This window comes from Bubalus kerabau, chromosome 21 (genome assembly GCF_029407905.1).
Source record: "Bubalus kerabau isolate K-KA32 ecotype Philippines breed swamp buffalo chromosome 21, PCC_UOA_SB_1v2, whole genome shotgun sequence".
NCBI classification, from domain to species: domain Eukaryota; kingdom Metazoa; phylum Chordata; class Mammalia; order Artiodactyla; family Bovidae; genus Bubalus; species Bubalus kerabau.
Genome location: NC_073644.1, coordinates 13,666,215 through 13,680,647, shown reverse-complemented (window position 1 = coordinate 13,680,647; position 14,433 = coordinate 13,666,215). Strand labels below are relative to the sequence as shown.

Here is a 14,433-nt window from a genome sequence, read left to right as displayed (position 1 = left end):
TTATACTTTCTTCCATAGGGTAGAGAACACATCAGTTTTTATTAATCAGACTACTAGAAACTTTGGATTCTATGTATTTACAACCCAACTTATACAAAGGAAAAAAAAAGTCATAGAAGTTATTTGGAGTAAAGACCCCAATTTCAATTTTAATGAAATTTTAGTGATGATTTTACTGGAATAGCTGTTGTTTTATAATTGTTACTGTTCATGAAATTGTAATTTTACAATCCAGAATTATAGCCTGAGACTTTAAAGCTATTCCTTAAGAATATTGTAAATAGCAAAAATTTTATAAATAACATGAAGAATTCATGACATTACTGTATTTTATATTTCAAAAGAAAATTAAGATTTGAAAAACACACAAAGAACTTAGTACAATATTATGAAAAAAATACCACAAAACCAGAATTCACTGTAGGCTTGGATCAAATAACTTCTTTGTAGCTTGATTTCCTATCAAACCATACATAATTGTAAAGGTTGTCCTAAAGTTAAAAACTACAAAGTGCTATGCAAATGCATAGAGAAGACTGTATTACTGTGGTCCAAATAGTTAATTTAAAAAGATTTTTATGATAATTTGAATAATAGAGTCCACTGTTGCTCTGATCTGAATGTTTGTGTTCCCTCAAAATTCATATTGAAAATTTAATACCCAATGTGATGGTATTAGGAAGTGGGGCCATGGCAGAGTGCTTAGGTCATGAGGGTGAAGACTCATAGGATCCATGGTGTTATGTTCTTATAAATGAGACCCCACTGGTTTCCATAGTCCCTTCCTCCACGAGAGGACACAAGCAGCCTATGTCATGGAAGAGGGTCCTCATCCAACCATGCTGGCAGTTTGATCTAGGGTTTCCAGCTTCCATACCTGTGAGAAATACATTCCTATTGTTTATAAGCTAATCACAGGTGGCTCAGTGGTAAAGAATACACCTGCAATGTGGAGATGCAGGAGACATGGGTTTGGTCCCCGGGTTGGGAAGAGCCTCTGGAGGAGGAAATGGCAACCTGCTCCAGTAGTCTTGCCTGAAAAATTCCATGGTCAGAAGAACCTGGTGTGCTACAGGCCATGGGTGCAAAGAGCTGAACGTGACTGAGCACACACACACAGAGACGGTGGTATACAGTCTCTCTGTGCCCAGACGTTTGCAGGTGATAATAAAGGGTACAAAGCTTCACTTTTGTAGGATAATTAAGTTCTGGAGATCTACTGTGGGGCATAGTGCGTATAACTGACAACACTTTATTGTATACTTAAGCAAAGAAATAGAGGAAAACAATAGAATGGGAAAGACTTGAGATCTCTCCAAGAAAATGAGAGATACCAAAGGAACATTTCATGCAAAGATGGGTACAATAAAGGACAGAAATGGTATGGACCTAACAGAAGCAGAAGATATTAAGAAGAGGTGGCAAGAACACATGGAAGAATTATACAAAAAAGATCTTTATGACCCAGATAACCACTGTGGTGTGATCACCCACCAAAAGCCAGACATCCTGGAATGCCAAATCAAGTGGGCCTTAGGAAGCATCACTATGAACAATGCAAGTATAATTCCAGTTGAGCTATTTCAAATCCTAAAAGATGATGATGAGAAAGTGCTGCATTCAATATGCCAGCAAATCTGGAAAACTCAGCAGTGGCCACAGGACAGGAAAAGGTCAGTTTTCATTCCAATCCCAAAGAAAGGCAATGCCAAAGAATGTTCAAACTGCCACACACTTGCACTCATCTCTCACATACTAGCAAAGTAATGCTCAAAATTCCCTAAGAAAGGCTTCAGCAGTACATGAACCATGAACTTCCAGATGTTTAAGCTGGATTTAGAAAAGGCAGAAACCAGAGGTCAAATTGTCAACATCTGTTGGATCATCAAAAAAACAGGAGAGTTCCAGAAATACATCTACTTCTGCTTTATTGACTATGCCAAAGCCTTTAACTGTGTGGATCACAATAAACTGTGAAAAATTCTTAAAGAGATAGGAATAACATCCACCTGACCTGCTTCCTGAGAAATCTGTATGCAGGTCAGGAAGCAACAGTTAGAACTGAACATGGAACAACAGACTAGTTCCAAATAGGGAAAGGAGTACGTCAAGGCTGTATCTTGTCACCCTGCCTATTTAACTTATATGCAGAGCACATCAAGCAGAATGCCAGGCTGGATGAAGCACAAGCTGGAATCAAGATTGCTGGGAGAAATTTCAATAATCTCAGATATGCAGATGGCACCACCCTTATGGGAGAAAGTGAAGAAGAACTAAGGAGCGTCTTGATGAAAGTGAAAGAGGAGAGTGAAAAAGATGGCTTAAAACTCAACATTCAGAAAAGTAAGATCATGGTATCCGTTCCCATGACTTCATAGCAAATAGATGGGGAAACAGTGGAAACGATTGGAGACTTTATATTTTTGGGCTCCAAAATCACTGCAGATGGTGACTACAGCCATGAATTAAAAGATGCTTGCTCCTTGGAAGAAAAGCTATGATCAACCTAGAAAGCATATTAAAAAGCAGAGACATTATTTTGCCAACAAAGGTCTGTCTAGTCAAGGCTATGTTTTTTCCAGTAGTCATGCATGGATTGAGAGTTGGAGTATAAAGAAAGCTGAGCACTGAAGAATCAATGCTTTTGAACTGTGGTGTTGGAGAAGACTCTTGAGAGTATCTTGGACTGCAAGGAGATCCAACCAGTCCATCCTAAAGGAGATCAGTCCTGGGTGTTCATTGGAAGGACTGATGCTGAAGCTGAAACTCCAATACTTTGGCCACCTGATGCAAAGAACAGACTCATTTGAAAAGACCCTGATGCTAGGAAAGATTGAAGGCATGAGAAGGGGATGACAGAGGATGAGATTATTGGATGGCATCACCGACTCAATGGACATGAGTTTGAGTAAACTCCCAGAGTTGGTGATGGACAGGGAATCCTGGCATGCTGCAGTCCACGGGGTCATAAAAAGTCAGACACGACTAAGCGACTGAGCGACTGAACTGACTCACTGAAGATTTCCTAAAAATATTTTTTTTAACACATACCTCAGCAAAGCATTTTTTAAAATGTGGATAGTATCTATGAGATAAAATTAGAACAACAACAATAAAAAATGATTATGGTTCATCTTGTTAGCTCTTACATCAGAAATGTTTAGTCTTGAGAAATTTCAACAATACCAGAAAGCACAACAAATTTTCACTTACTTACCAGGATTCAACTCTTGGTGCTTGCCCTAAAGAATAAGAAAGAGTATCAGCAGCTGCAGGAGGGAGAAAAGGGATGAAAAGAACTGTACAGAGTGAGATTGCCCATTTTATTCATGGACTGGAGACAATTAATGCTATTCTCTCTTGAGACGTGAGAATAGAAGTCTGCTCTTTAACATGTGCCTCAGTCTGCAAATGCTGAACAAGAGCCAATTTATTAATCTGGTCTCACTGGGAAGAGGGGACCAGGAAATAAACCTGATGTGTTAGACACAATGAGTGACAGTCTTTAGGGAACTTGATGGAAACTCAGTAATCTCCCAACCTTTTCCCTGCTTGGGTTTCTGGAATAATTGAGAGACAAGTGAGTCACCTTGTTGTAAGAATGCTGAAAATATGATGGAGCAGCATTTGAACTCTACAGAAACTGTCAGTGTGGAGAAGAGAAGCTTATTAATTTTCTTTAGGCAACTGTCACCAAAGAGGGTAAAACTGAGCAACCCAAGTCCAGTTCCTATCAGCAAATTAATCAGTACCTTAAATTACAACCCCAGACCTGGGGAGAAGTGAGTTAGGTTACGAAGAGGAGCATTCTTAGTCTTCCACAAAAGCTACATAGGAAATGGAATGAATTCTTCCCTAAAGTATATGTCTGTTCCCAGTCTGGCAACTTACTAAAATCATTCTATTTAAATATGATTTTTGGCCATACAACTGTTCAGTTCAGTTCAGTCATTCAGTCATGTCTGACTCTTTGCGACCCCATGAATCGCAGCACGCCAGGCCTCCCTGTCCATCACCAACTCCCGGAGTTCACTCAGACTCACGTCCATCGAGTCAGTGATGCCATCCAGCCATCTCATCCTCTGTCGTCCCCTTCTCCTCCTGCCCCCAATCCCTCCACAGCATCAGGGTCTTTTCCAATGAGTCAACTCTTTGCATGAGGTGGCCAAAGTACTGGAGTTTCAGCTTTAGCATCATTCCTTCCAAAGAACACCCAGGGATGATCTCCTTCTGTTACCAGATGCTAATTATATGTTTGCCATTTTTGAAACCTAGTGTAAGAAAGAGTTGCTTACAAATTTCTTGCAGTGCTACAACTCTCTGGACTGTTAGCATCTCTGGGAGTTAGGCAGTGTGTGTTTATATTTTTTAATTTGTTTTGTGGCTTAACAAAGACTAACTATTCCATACATTTTTATTAAATGACTGAATACAAAATGAATGATTAAAGAGAATGTATTACTTCCATTATCACTAAATACTAACTATTCAGTGACAAATACATTTGGCCAAATATACTATTAATAATTAAATCTCCTATGAGGATGTATAACCCCCAAAGAATATGTACACATAAACTTAATTTCAACTCAGAACACATATAATTTTACACTAATTTAAACCCACTATATTCCCTGTACAAGCCAACATGTGAGCATGAGATATAAAGCATTCTGGATCTTGGGAATTTATGCAGTGGGGTGTATCATGATCTTTCCCTCTCCTGCCCTTGTTATAAATAAAATTTAATGAGGAGTCCTTGGTCCTTCAGCGTTTTCCTAAATGACTCTTGCTGCTAATTGGCTAAATTGAATGGCCGCCACCTACTTCATTTAGCACAGCATGAATTAAGCACACTTGGCTTAATAAAAATCTATAATATCTGCAGCAAACTAACCGCTAATCAGAAAAACATGAAAGATGCATCCTTCATATTCAAGTAAACAGTCCACAGTTCAGCAAACTGATTTCAGCAATGAGGAAACGACATACTTCCAACATTCTCAAATGCAATAGGAAAGGCAAGGTTACTAATAATATTCGCAACTAAGAAAATATTTCTTTTACTTTTTGTGTCTTTGTAATGGATAGTGGAGAAAATGCCATTTCGCAGAAAATTTCTAGATTCACACAAAACCAAGCCTGTTTGGGATGGTTTTTCTGAATATATGCCAAACACCTATTAAGGTACACTTTTCTCTTTTCATTCTCACAGATTGCACTAGGCAAGAGTTTCAGGTCTCTAAACTGTTTCTAGATAAATTTCTCTTGTGGTAGCCTTGCCATAAAATATTTAAAAATATCCCAGTAGAAAGACCCTAAAAATAGATGTTTTCCCCAAATAGAAGTGCAGCGGGTCGTGTGTTAATAACATAATCTCACTAAGTGGAAAGAAGTCCTGGAGGGTAAAAACAGCTTAGGATCAGATACTGAGAAAGAAGGAAAGTTCTCAGAGTATTAGAGGCTTTGTAGTACTCTCACAAGTTTTGTCACAATTTTAGAAAAAGAATTAATTGAAATGCAGAGCAGGTAAATTCTAATCAGCTCGGAGACTTGGAGAACAACATTCAAACTCAGCCTCAGGAGGCAGACTACATTTAATATCTTAGGTGATTTCCCACTGTTACTGTTTCTTTTTTTTCCCATTTTTTCTTCGGTTACTTATAAATATATATTTAAATTCCTTTAATAGTAACCTCTTTAGAGTCCTTTGGACTGCAAGGAGATCAAACCAGTCAATCCTAAAGGACGTCAACCCTGAATATTCATTGGAAGGGCTGATGCTGAAGCTTTAATATTTTGGCCTCCTGATGCAAAGAGCTGATTCACTGGAAGAGACCCTGATGCTGGGAAAGATTGAGGGCAGGAGGTGAAGGAGGCAACAGAGGATGAAATGATTGGATGGCATCATTGACTCGATGGACATGAGGTTGAGCAAACTCCAGGAGACAGTGAAGGACAGGGAAGCCTGGTGTGCTGCAGTCCATAGGGTCACAAAGAGCCAGATGTGACTTAGTGACTGAACAACAAACAGCAACAACAAATAATAACCTCTACTCCTTGAAGCCAAATTAATCAACTTTGTATGCATAGTTAAGTGAAAAATGCATTTTAATGCTTGACTCTGCTTAAAGCATTTTTCTAGAAAAGAATTGTGAGCTTTGGTGTGCATCAGTGGGGAATTTTGAATAATCTAGCCACCTGAGCTACCTCCAGATATTTGTGTTCAATAGATCTGGCTTGCACAGAACAATTATTGTTGTGAATAAATGTTATGAAACAAATATATCTTGAAACGATGCATATAGTATCTAAGGAATATACCTAGAGACTTACTGGTCTCCAACAAGGTAAGGGCTAAATTTGACAGTAAATTTCTAGAAATATTTATAGCCATTTGACAAAACAACTTAAGATGTGCTTAGTCTAACAACGAAATTTGGCTTCTACTCCTATGCTGTGTTGTACTGGTGACTGAGGAATTTTCAAAACAGTTTTTAAAAGGAAGTGACTCTAGGAGAATGGTTAAAATGGAGAAGTCTGTAATTTAAGTACATTTCGGTAAAAATTAATTAGGAAACTTATGAAGAGAGAGCTTTGTAAACTATTACAAATTAAATTCACTTACTGTTGCTTAATTTTTAAAACATTCCATTTTTTTATATTTATTTTTTTATTGATGCTTAGTTGTGGGTGTTATGGTCAGATAATATGGGTATGATTTCAATCCATATAGATTTACCAAGGCTTTCTTCATGGCATGTTCTACTTCAGTGACAATTCCATGTGCAACTGAAAAATATGAATATTCATTAGTGGGTGGGTATATTATCCTATTATTCCAATTGGTTAATAGTTTTGTTCAAATAATCTACATATTATCTACTTCTGCTTCAATTATTATAAAAAATATGGCCACATTTTCAAATAAGGAATTCTATTTCTGACATGAACTTGTACAGAAACTAAAGTTAGTCCTATCCAATGATAACAAGTATAAATTCTGGTCAAAAGAAAAGAGCAGCACAGAACAATAAAAGACAGTGTAGAGGAGACAGGTGGACAATGCATGAATAGTAAGTTTGCTGCAGAGCTGAGCTTAGAGAACACGACTCTTATAGTAGACTGGAAGCAAAACTATCCTTTAATTCAGAGGGTGACATCACCATTATATTGGACATTTGCTTCTGTTCCAGACTGAGAGGCTATCTTCCAACTCCAAGCCTGTTTGCTATACAAAATCTCTTGAAAAGATAGTTTGAAATAAAATCTGTCAGTGCATCTTCTTGTAGGATTTTAAGATTAAATGAAGGATACCTAGTTCAATTTTAATTTTCCAATAAGCAATGACTTCTTTTAGTATAAACATGTCTCCACAATATGTGTGATATACTTAACCTAAAAATACTGTTTATTTGAAATCCAAATTTAAATACCTTCTACTTTTATTTACCAAAGTGCCTATCATAACTGTTTGAAAGCCATGACGAAATGTCAAAGACCCATGGAGAACTGTCTACCTGCCATGTTTTCCAATTTTTTATTTCTTTGTGTGCTTTCCCACAAGCGAAATTTCCCCGCACTTTCCCCCAAGCGAACCTCAGCTTCAACCTAAACAGAAGATATAATGGTGGGAAGTCCACCACCCTCCTGGCCAGAGGAAGCAAGGAAAGGAGCCCAGGCAGTCTAGAGAAGTGAGAAAATCCCAAAGGGGAGAGAGTCAGAGAAAGGTATTCAAATTCGTATGATCAATTTCGAAATTCTCAATCAGCCCCAAAACTATATATGCAGGGAAGTAACCCAGAGCGTCCTTTTAAAATAGGTCAATAAAATAAGATTCACACCACTGCCTAAAAAGATGAGAGAGCTTTAAACTTGAGTTTAACAAGACTGATTCTCTGCTAAAATAAAAACACTAACATACTCCTGATGACTGCAATAGAAATCTGAGTCTAAAGAGCATTGCAGACTATATGCAGGATATAATCTAGAAGGGCTTAGTAAGTAAAAAAAAAAAAAAATTTAATTTGAAAATGACATTTTAACCTATTCAAGGGAACAAAAATTCAAAATACACTGATAATTCGTTACTTAGATGTTTTGCTAGAAAAAGATTTCAAAGCAGCTCCTATATACTTGTGCCTGGAAGCAAAAAAAGAAAAATAAACTTGAAATGACAGAAAAGATAGGAAATCTCAGTGAAAAAAAATTTTTTTTAATTTATGGAGTGAAAACTATTATAATTTTTGATTTTTTTTAAATTTTATTTTATTTTTAAACTTTACATAACTGTATTAGTTTTGCCAAATATCAAAATGAATCCGCCACAGGTATACATGTGTTCCCCATCCTGAACCATAGATGGGCTTAATGGCAGAATAGAAATATCACCATCAGGTACTTCAAAAGAAATGAACAAATAACTATGGATTAGTGCGAGTGTCTAAAAAAGTATTTGGGAAAAATGGCGGAAAAACTTCTAAAACTATAGAAAGAAGTAAATTCAGAGTGAGGACTAGTAAGAGTAAATTAAAAGTAAACCAAGCTTAGGTATGTCATGATCAAATTATTCAAATCCAAATATAATGAAAATAATATCCAGAAAGAAGCCAGAATTTCAGGGGTAGCAATACTAGAAGGCTGGAATTTGGGGAAACATTAAGTGGATGCAAAATGGCAGATACTTTGAAAAGTACAAAAGATTCTCTCTTTTTCTCTCAAGTGGTTTTTAAGTTGTCATATACATTTTAAGTAAGATTTTTCGTTGTTGGGACTTATGGTTTCAGCTATGATATGTAAAGAACTTGGAAGGCATTATTCTTATCCTCAAAAGAGAAACTGAATAAACTAAATATAATGACTTTCTTGATCCCATCAGAGAACAGATTGGCAAACTGCCACACTGAAGTTTGGACAGACAGACACAGCTGAAGTTGGTTTATCCAGAGTAGAAGACTCTTCAGCCCTACATTGTTCAGAGATGTAGACAGTAACAGTAATTAACTGTTGGATGCTGTGTGTGGATGATCAGATGAGTGAGAAATTCCTAGGGACCACATATGAGACCTATGGGACCTATATGAGACCCAGCATTTTGGAGGGCTTGCCTTCAACAGAAATCTACCATTTCTTACAGTGAAGATACAAGAAAGACCCTCTCATACTTGTGCAAGAAGCAAAGGAAAAGGAATCATCATGAAATATAGCCAGCTACTGTTCTCTTTATAACAAAAGTCCTCCCTCCAGGAAAAATGGCTTTACCAGCTGGTGAAATTTCAGCTGGTGAAAAAGAATACCTTTCTCTCCTGCCTGCCTCTAGCCTTCCTTTATCATCTAAGGAGAAAAAATTATAGTCATCAGGAGTCTAATATTTTAAAAAATATATATTGGAAAAACTGTAATCAGAGAAGGGAGAAGGGACTAGGGTTAAAAGCTATACAATTAGAGAAATGTTTGTGAATATCTCAGTTCTAAGAAACAAATCAGAAGCATATCTAATATTTGAATTCACCCCTCAAACTTTACCAGCACCATCTAGAGTAAAACAACAATGGCTTAGAGATATAAAACTTGTGAGACACGACTAAGGAGAGGTATTGATAAAAGTGCAAAGTCAAGAGGAGAGACAAAGCAAAGAAACCAGAAGAATCAAAAGCCTCTGATTAAAATAATAACATTTTTAGACAGAGACAGGAATAACCACAGTAGACTAGACGTTTTGCCACAAACTATGCAAGGAAGTTGAATACTGGGTGAAATATTTAAAATTTTGAATGAAACAATATACACTAACCTATAATTCTACTTCAAGTAGAATGCTATTCAAACATGAAGAGAAATAAAACTCTTTTAAACAAGTAATGAAAGAATTCATTTCCAGAAACACATATTTCTAAAAAAAAAAATTAAACAAATTGTTTAGGGCAAAGGTGAATTATACAATTCAGAACTTGGATTTACACAAAGAAGTGTAGAGAGACAAAGGAAGAGGAAATGAAAGTAAAATATGTGAGTTTTCATATTTTTCAATGATCTAAAGGTATGAGCAAAAATAGAACAACGGAATAGATGATTATAAACATGGGTAACTGAAATCAATTACTGTACTGTCACATGGGGAAGCAGACAGACTTGGGAGTTTCATTTTCTATTATCTGTACCACATGTGAAGCAGTATAGTGATATCTGAAGGTAAACAGAGTGGTTAAAAATCTCTTTTGTGAACTCCAGGGAAATCACACAAAAAGCTTAAACCATATAATTGATGAACTGAGAAGATACAATGGAATTCAATAAAAGAGTCAGTGAAAACCATAGTATGAAAAGAGGTAGATAAAGAGGGAAAAAATACAAGAAATAGAAAACTGTTTCAAACTTCAGTTCAGTTCAGTTGCTCAGTCGTATCCGACTCTTTGCAACCCCATGAATCGCAGCACGCCAGGCCTCCCTGTCCATCACCAACTCCCGGAGTACATTCAAACTCATGTCCATTGAGTCAGTGATGCCATCCAGCCATCTCATCCTCTGTTGTCCCCTTCGCCTCCTGCCCCCAATCCCTCCCAGCATCAGTCTTTTCCAATGAGTCAACTCTTTGCATGAGGTGGCCAAAGTATTGGAGTTTCAGCTTCAGCATCAGTTCTTCCAATGAACACCCAGGACTGATTTCCTTTGGAATGGACTGTTTGGATTTCCTTGCAGTCCAAGGGACTCTCAAGAGTCTTCTCCAACACCACAGTTCAAAAGCATCAATTCTTCGGTGCTCAGCTTTCTTCACAGTCCAACTCTAGCATCCATACATGACCACAGGAAAAACCATGGCCTTGACTAGACGGGCCTTTGTTGGCAAAGTAATGTCTCTGCTTTTTAATGTGCTGTCTAGTTTGGTCATAACTTTCCTTCCAAGGAGTAAGCATCTTTTAATTTCATGGCTGCAGTTACTATCTACAGTTATTTTGGAGCCCTCCAAAATAAAGTCTGACATTGTTTCCACTGTTTCCTCATCTATTTCCCATGAAGTGATGGGACCAGATGCCATGATCTTCGTTTTCTGAATGTGGAGCTTTAAGCCAACTTTTTCACTCTCCTCTTTCACTTTCATCAAGAGGCTTTTCAGTTCCTCTTCACTTTCTGCCATAAGGGTGGTGTCATCTGCATATCTGAGGTTATTAATATTTCTCCCAGCAATCTTGATTCCAGCTTGTGTTTCTTCCAGTCCAGCATTTCTCATGATGTACTCTGCATATAAGTTAAACAGGGTGACAATATACAGCCTTGACCTACTCCTTTTCCTATTTGGAACCAGTCTGTTCCACTTCCAGTTCTAACTGTTGCTTCCTGAGCTGCATATAGTTTTCTCAAGAGGCAGGTCAGGTGGTCTGTTATTCCCATCTCTTTCAATTCAACTAAACAATCATAAGAAATGGAAATGGTCTTAAATACACTAATTAAAAGGCAGCAAGTGCAAGAGCGGCATGTTACTGAGATGAGCTATAAAGCAATGAAAATATGAATACCTCTTAAACACATATTGCTAAGTGAAAGAAACTACTCTGAAAATGTTACATACTGTAAAATTCAATGTATATGCTATTTTGAAAAAGGCAAAATTATGGAGAAATCATCAAATCAATAGGTTTTAGCAATCATTGGAGAGAAGGTTGAATACACGAAACAAGAAATTTTAGAATAATGTAACGACTTTGTGTGATACTGTAATGGTGACTACATGATAGTATGCATTTGTCAAAACCTATTGCAGAAAGAGTGAAACTTACGGTATACAAAAAAAAAAAAAAAAAAAAGGCATGACAACACTGAAATCCCAGGATAACAGAGGACTCTGACAACAAGGAATTTAACTGTATATGTGAAGAACCTCACTGAAAAGGAGGTACGAAAATGTTGATGACCCAAATAACAGTTGAAATGAATGAAGTCTTGAAAACTAACAGCAAAGTGAAATAAAGTGAAAGTAAAGTTGCTCAGTCGTGTCTCACTCTTTGCGACACCATGGACTGTAGCCCACAAGCCTCCTCCATCCATGGAATTTTCTAGGCAAGAGTAACTGGAGTGGGTTGCCACAGCAAAGAGACACACATAAAGACTCTACTTGTTAAAGTTGTTTCCTATAGGAGTTCATGTAAACAATATTGATGCTGCTGTGCACGTATAATGAATTGAACAATTAAGGAAAATGAATGACAAGTATGTCAAAAGTACAGCAGAGCCAAATGAAAGATTCCCAATGGCCAAAGCTGAAAGCATTTGAGCAGGAAACTACAGAATTATCAGACTCTATCTTAAAGTATAATAAATATCCATGCATCCATGCCAATATAAATAAGCAACTAAATAATTAGTGGACAAATATCCCATGCAGAAGAATTTCAAATGATATCTGTAGATACTCCACCCTTCAGAATTTAGTGCATAAATCTCCACATACACGTGGGCAACGCATAGTGGCTTCCTTCCAGAGAAAAATGGGGACAGACTAACTCTTTAGTGGAGATATTTAAATTTACTAATATTTGTTTTACTGTTCAACATGTGGTCTCTAAAAAAAAAAAAAGAAAAATCAAGCCTTCATCTTTAAAAATTAACTGGGCTCCAAAAATGAACATCACTCTTCTGAAATTTCTGTGTGTGTTTGGCCTATTATTCAAACTAGATTTACCCATCTGATAGGCTTATACTAATTAATGAAGTTGAATAACTACTATCCTTCAGAAACAGAAAGCACCAAGTTCAACATTTTAGGAAGGAATTATTACAATTCTCTACATTATCCTTTAGATTATGGAAACAGATAAAATACTTCCTAACTCATTCTATGAGACCAAAATTACCCGAAAAGCAAAACCAGAAAATCTATAGAAGAATGTAGATGAACATAATTACAAAGATCCTCAATAAAATACTAGCAAACCTGATTCAACGGTGCACACTAGCAAAAATATTATGACCTCACCAAAGCTTCAGAATATGATTAGTAAATTGTAAATTAAGGTATGTATATTGCTCTTTTAGACATAATGCAATTGCACTTGATATACTATAATATTGTGTAGACATAACATTTACATGCACTGAGATACCAGGAAACTCACAAGACCTGGCATTATGATATTTGCTTTATTGTTGTGGTTTGGAATTGAACACACAGTACCTCTAAAGTGTGAAAAGTTGGTTAAATATCTGAAACTAATTAATTTATCACATCAACATGCAAAGAAATATCACATGATAATGCAGTAGATGCTGAAAACATTCACCATGAAAACTCAGTATACTAAGAACAGAGATAAACTTACTTAACATGAAAAAGACTTGACAAAACCTATAGTTAACATTACATTTAATGGTGTGAGACTTAAAAACTTTTCAACTAAAATCAAATATAAGTCAAGGATGTTCCCTTTCAATATTTCTTTTCAATATACTGGAAGTTCTAGTTAATATGAGCTTCCTGGGTGGCGCTAGTGGTAAAGAACCTGACTGCCAATGCAGGAGACATAAGAGATGCTGGTTCGATCCCTGGGTTGGGGAGAGCCCCTGGTGAAAGGCATGGCAACCCACTCCAGTATTCTTGCCTGGAGAATCCCAGGGACAGAGGATACCTGTGGGCAGACTACAGTGTATAGAATCACAAAGAATTGAACACAACTGAAACATACAAATTCTGGTTAACATAATGAGAAAAAAATGTGTCTAAATTGGGAAGGAAAAAAGTAAAATTATCTTTGTTTGCAGATAACATGTTTAGCTATTTAGAAAAATGGAAAGATAGATAAAAGCATTCCTGGAACTTTACAATTAAAGTGGGTTTGCAGGACACAAGGTTCTTTATAAGTCAATTGCTTTCCTATATACCAGCAATGAACAAGTAGACTTAGAAATTAGAGCTAACCTCCCCCCAAACCCCTCCCCCCCACACACAAATTCTTGGGAATAAGTCTAACAATATGTTCAATATCCATGTGAGGAAAACTACAAACTCTGATGAACAAAATCAAAGAACTAAATAAACACACGAGGGTGTGTTTCATGTGCCTGGATAGGAGTACTCAAAATTGTCAAGATTTCAGTTCTTTCCAACTTGCACTATATATTTGATTCAATCCTAATCAAAATCCCAGCAAGTAATTTTATGGATATCGACAAGGTGTTTCTAAAGTTTGGAGCGGCAAAGACCCAGAACTGTTAAGACATTATCAAAAGAATAGAACCGGAGGACAAAACTATCCAAGTTTAAGACTTACTATAGCGTTTCACTTTTCAAGACACTGTGGTACTACTGAAAGGACATAGAGAACAATGGAACACATAGAAAGCCCAGAAGTAGATCCACACAGTCAACTGATCTTTGATCAAAGAGTCAAAACAATACAGTGGAGTAAAGGTAACTCTTCAGCAAGTGGTGCTGAGACAACT

General features: G+C 36.7%; 1 long non-coding RNA gene across 15 annotated transcripts in view; it reads right to left on the bottom strand.

The window, feature by feature from the left end:
• LOC129636135 (uncharacterized) overlaps positions 1–14,433 on the bottom strand; it is a 329,885-nt gene that overhangs the window by 274,141 nt on the left and 41,311 nt on the right. Inside the window, exon 3 of one of the 15 annotated variants that reach the window (XR_008706665.1) lies at positions 6,672–6,792. The exons of 13 other annotated variants lie outside the window; for them this stretch is intronic. This is a non-coding gene — a long non-coding RNA (uncharacterized LOC129636135). Of the gene's footprint in view, positions 1–6,671; positions 6,793–13,132; positions 13,620–14,433 lie in introns of those variants that run through there. One more of the 15 variants, XR_008706669.1, reaches the window with a different exon arrangement.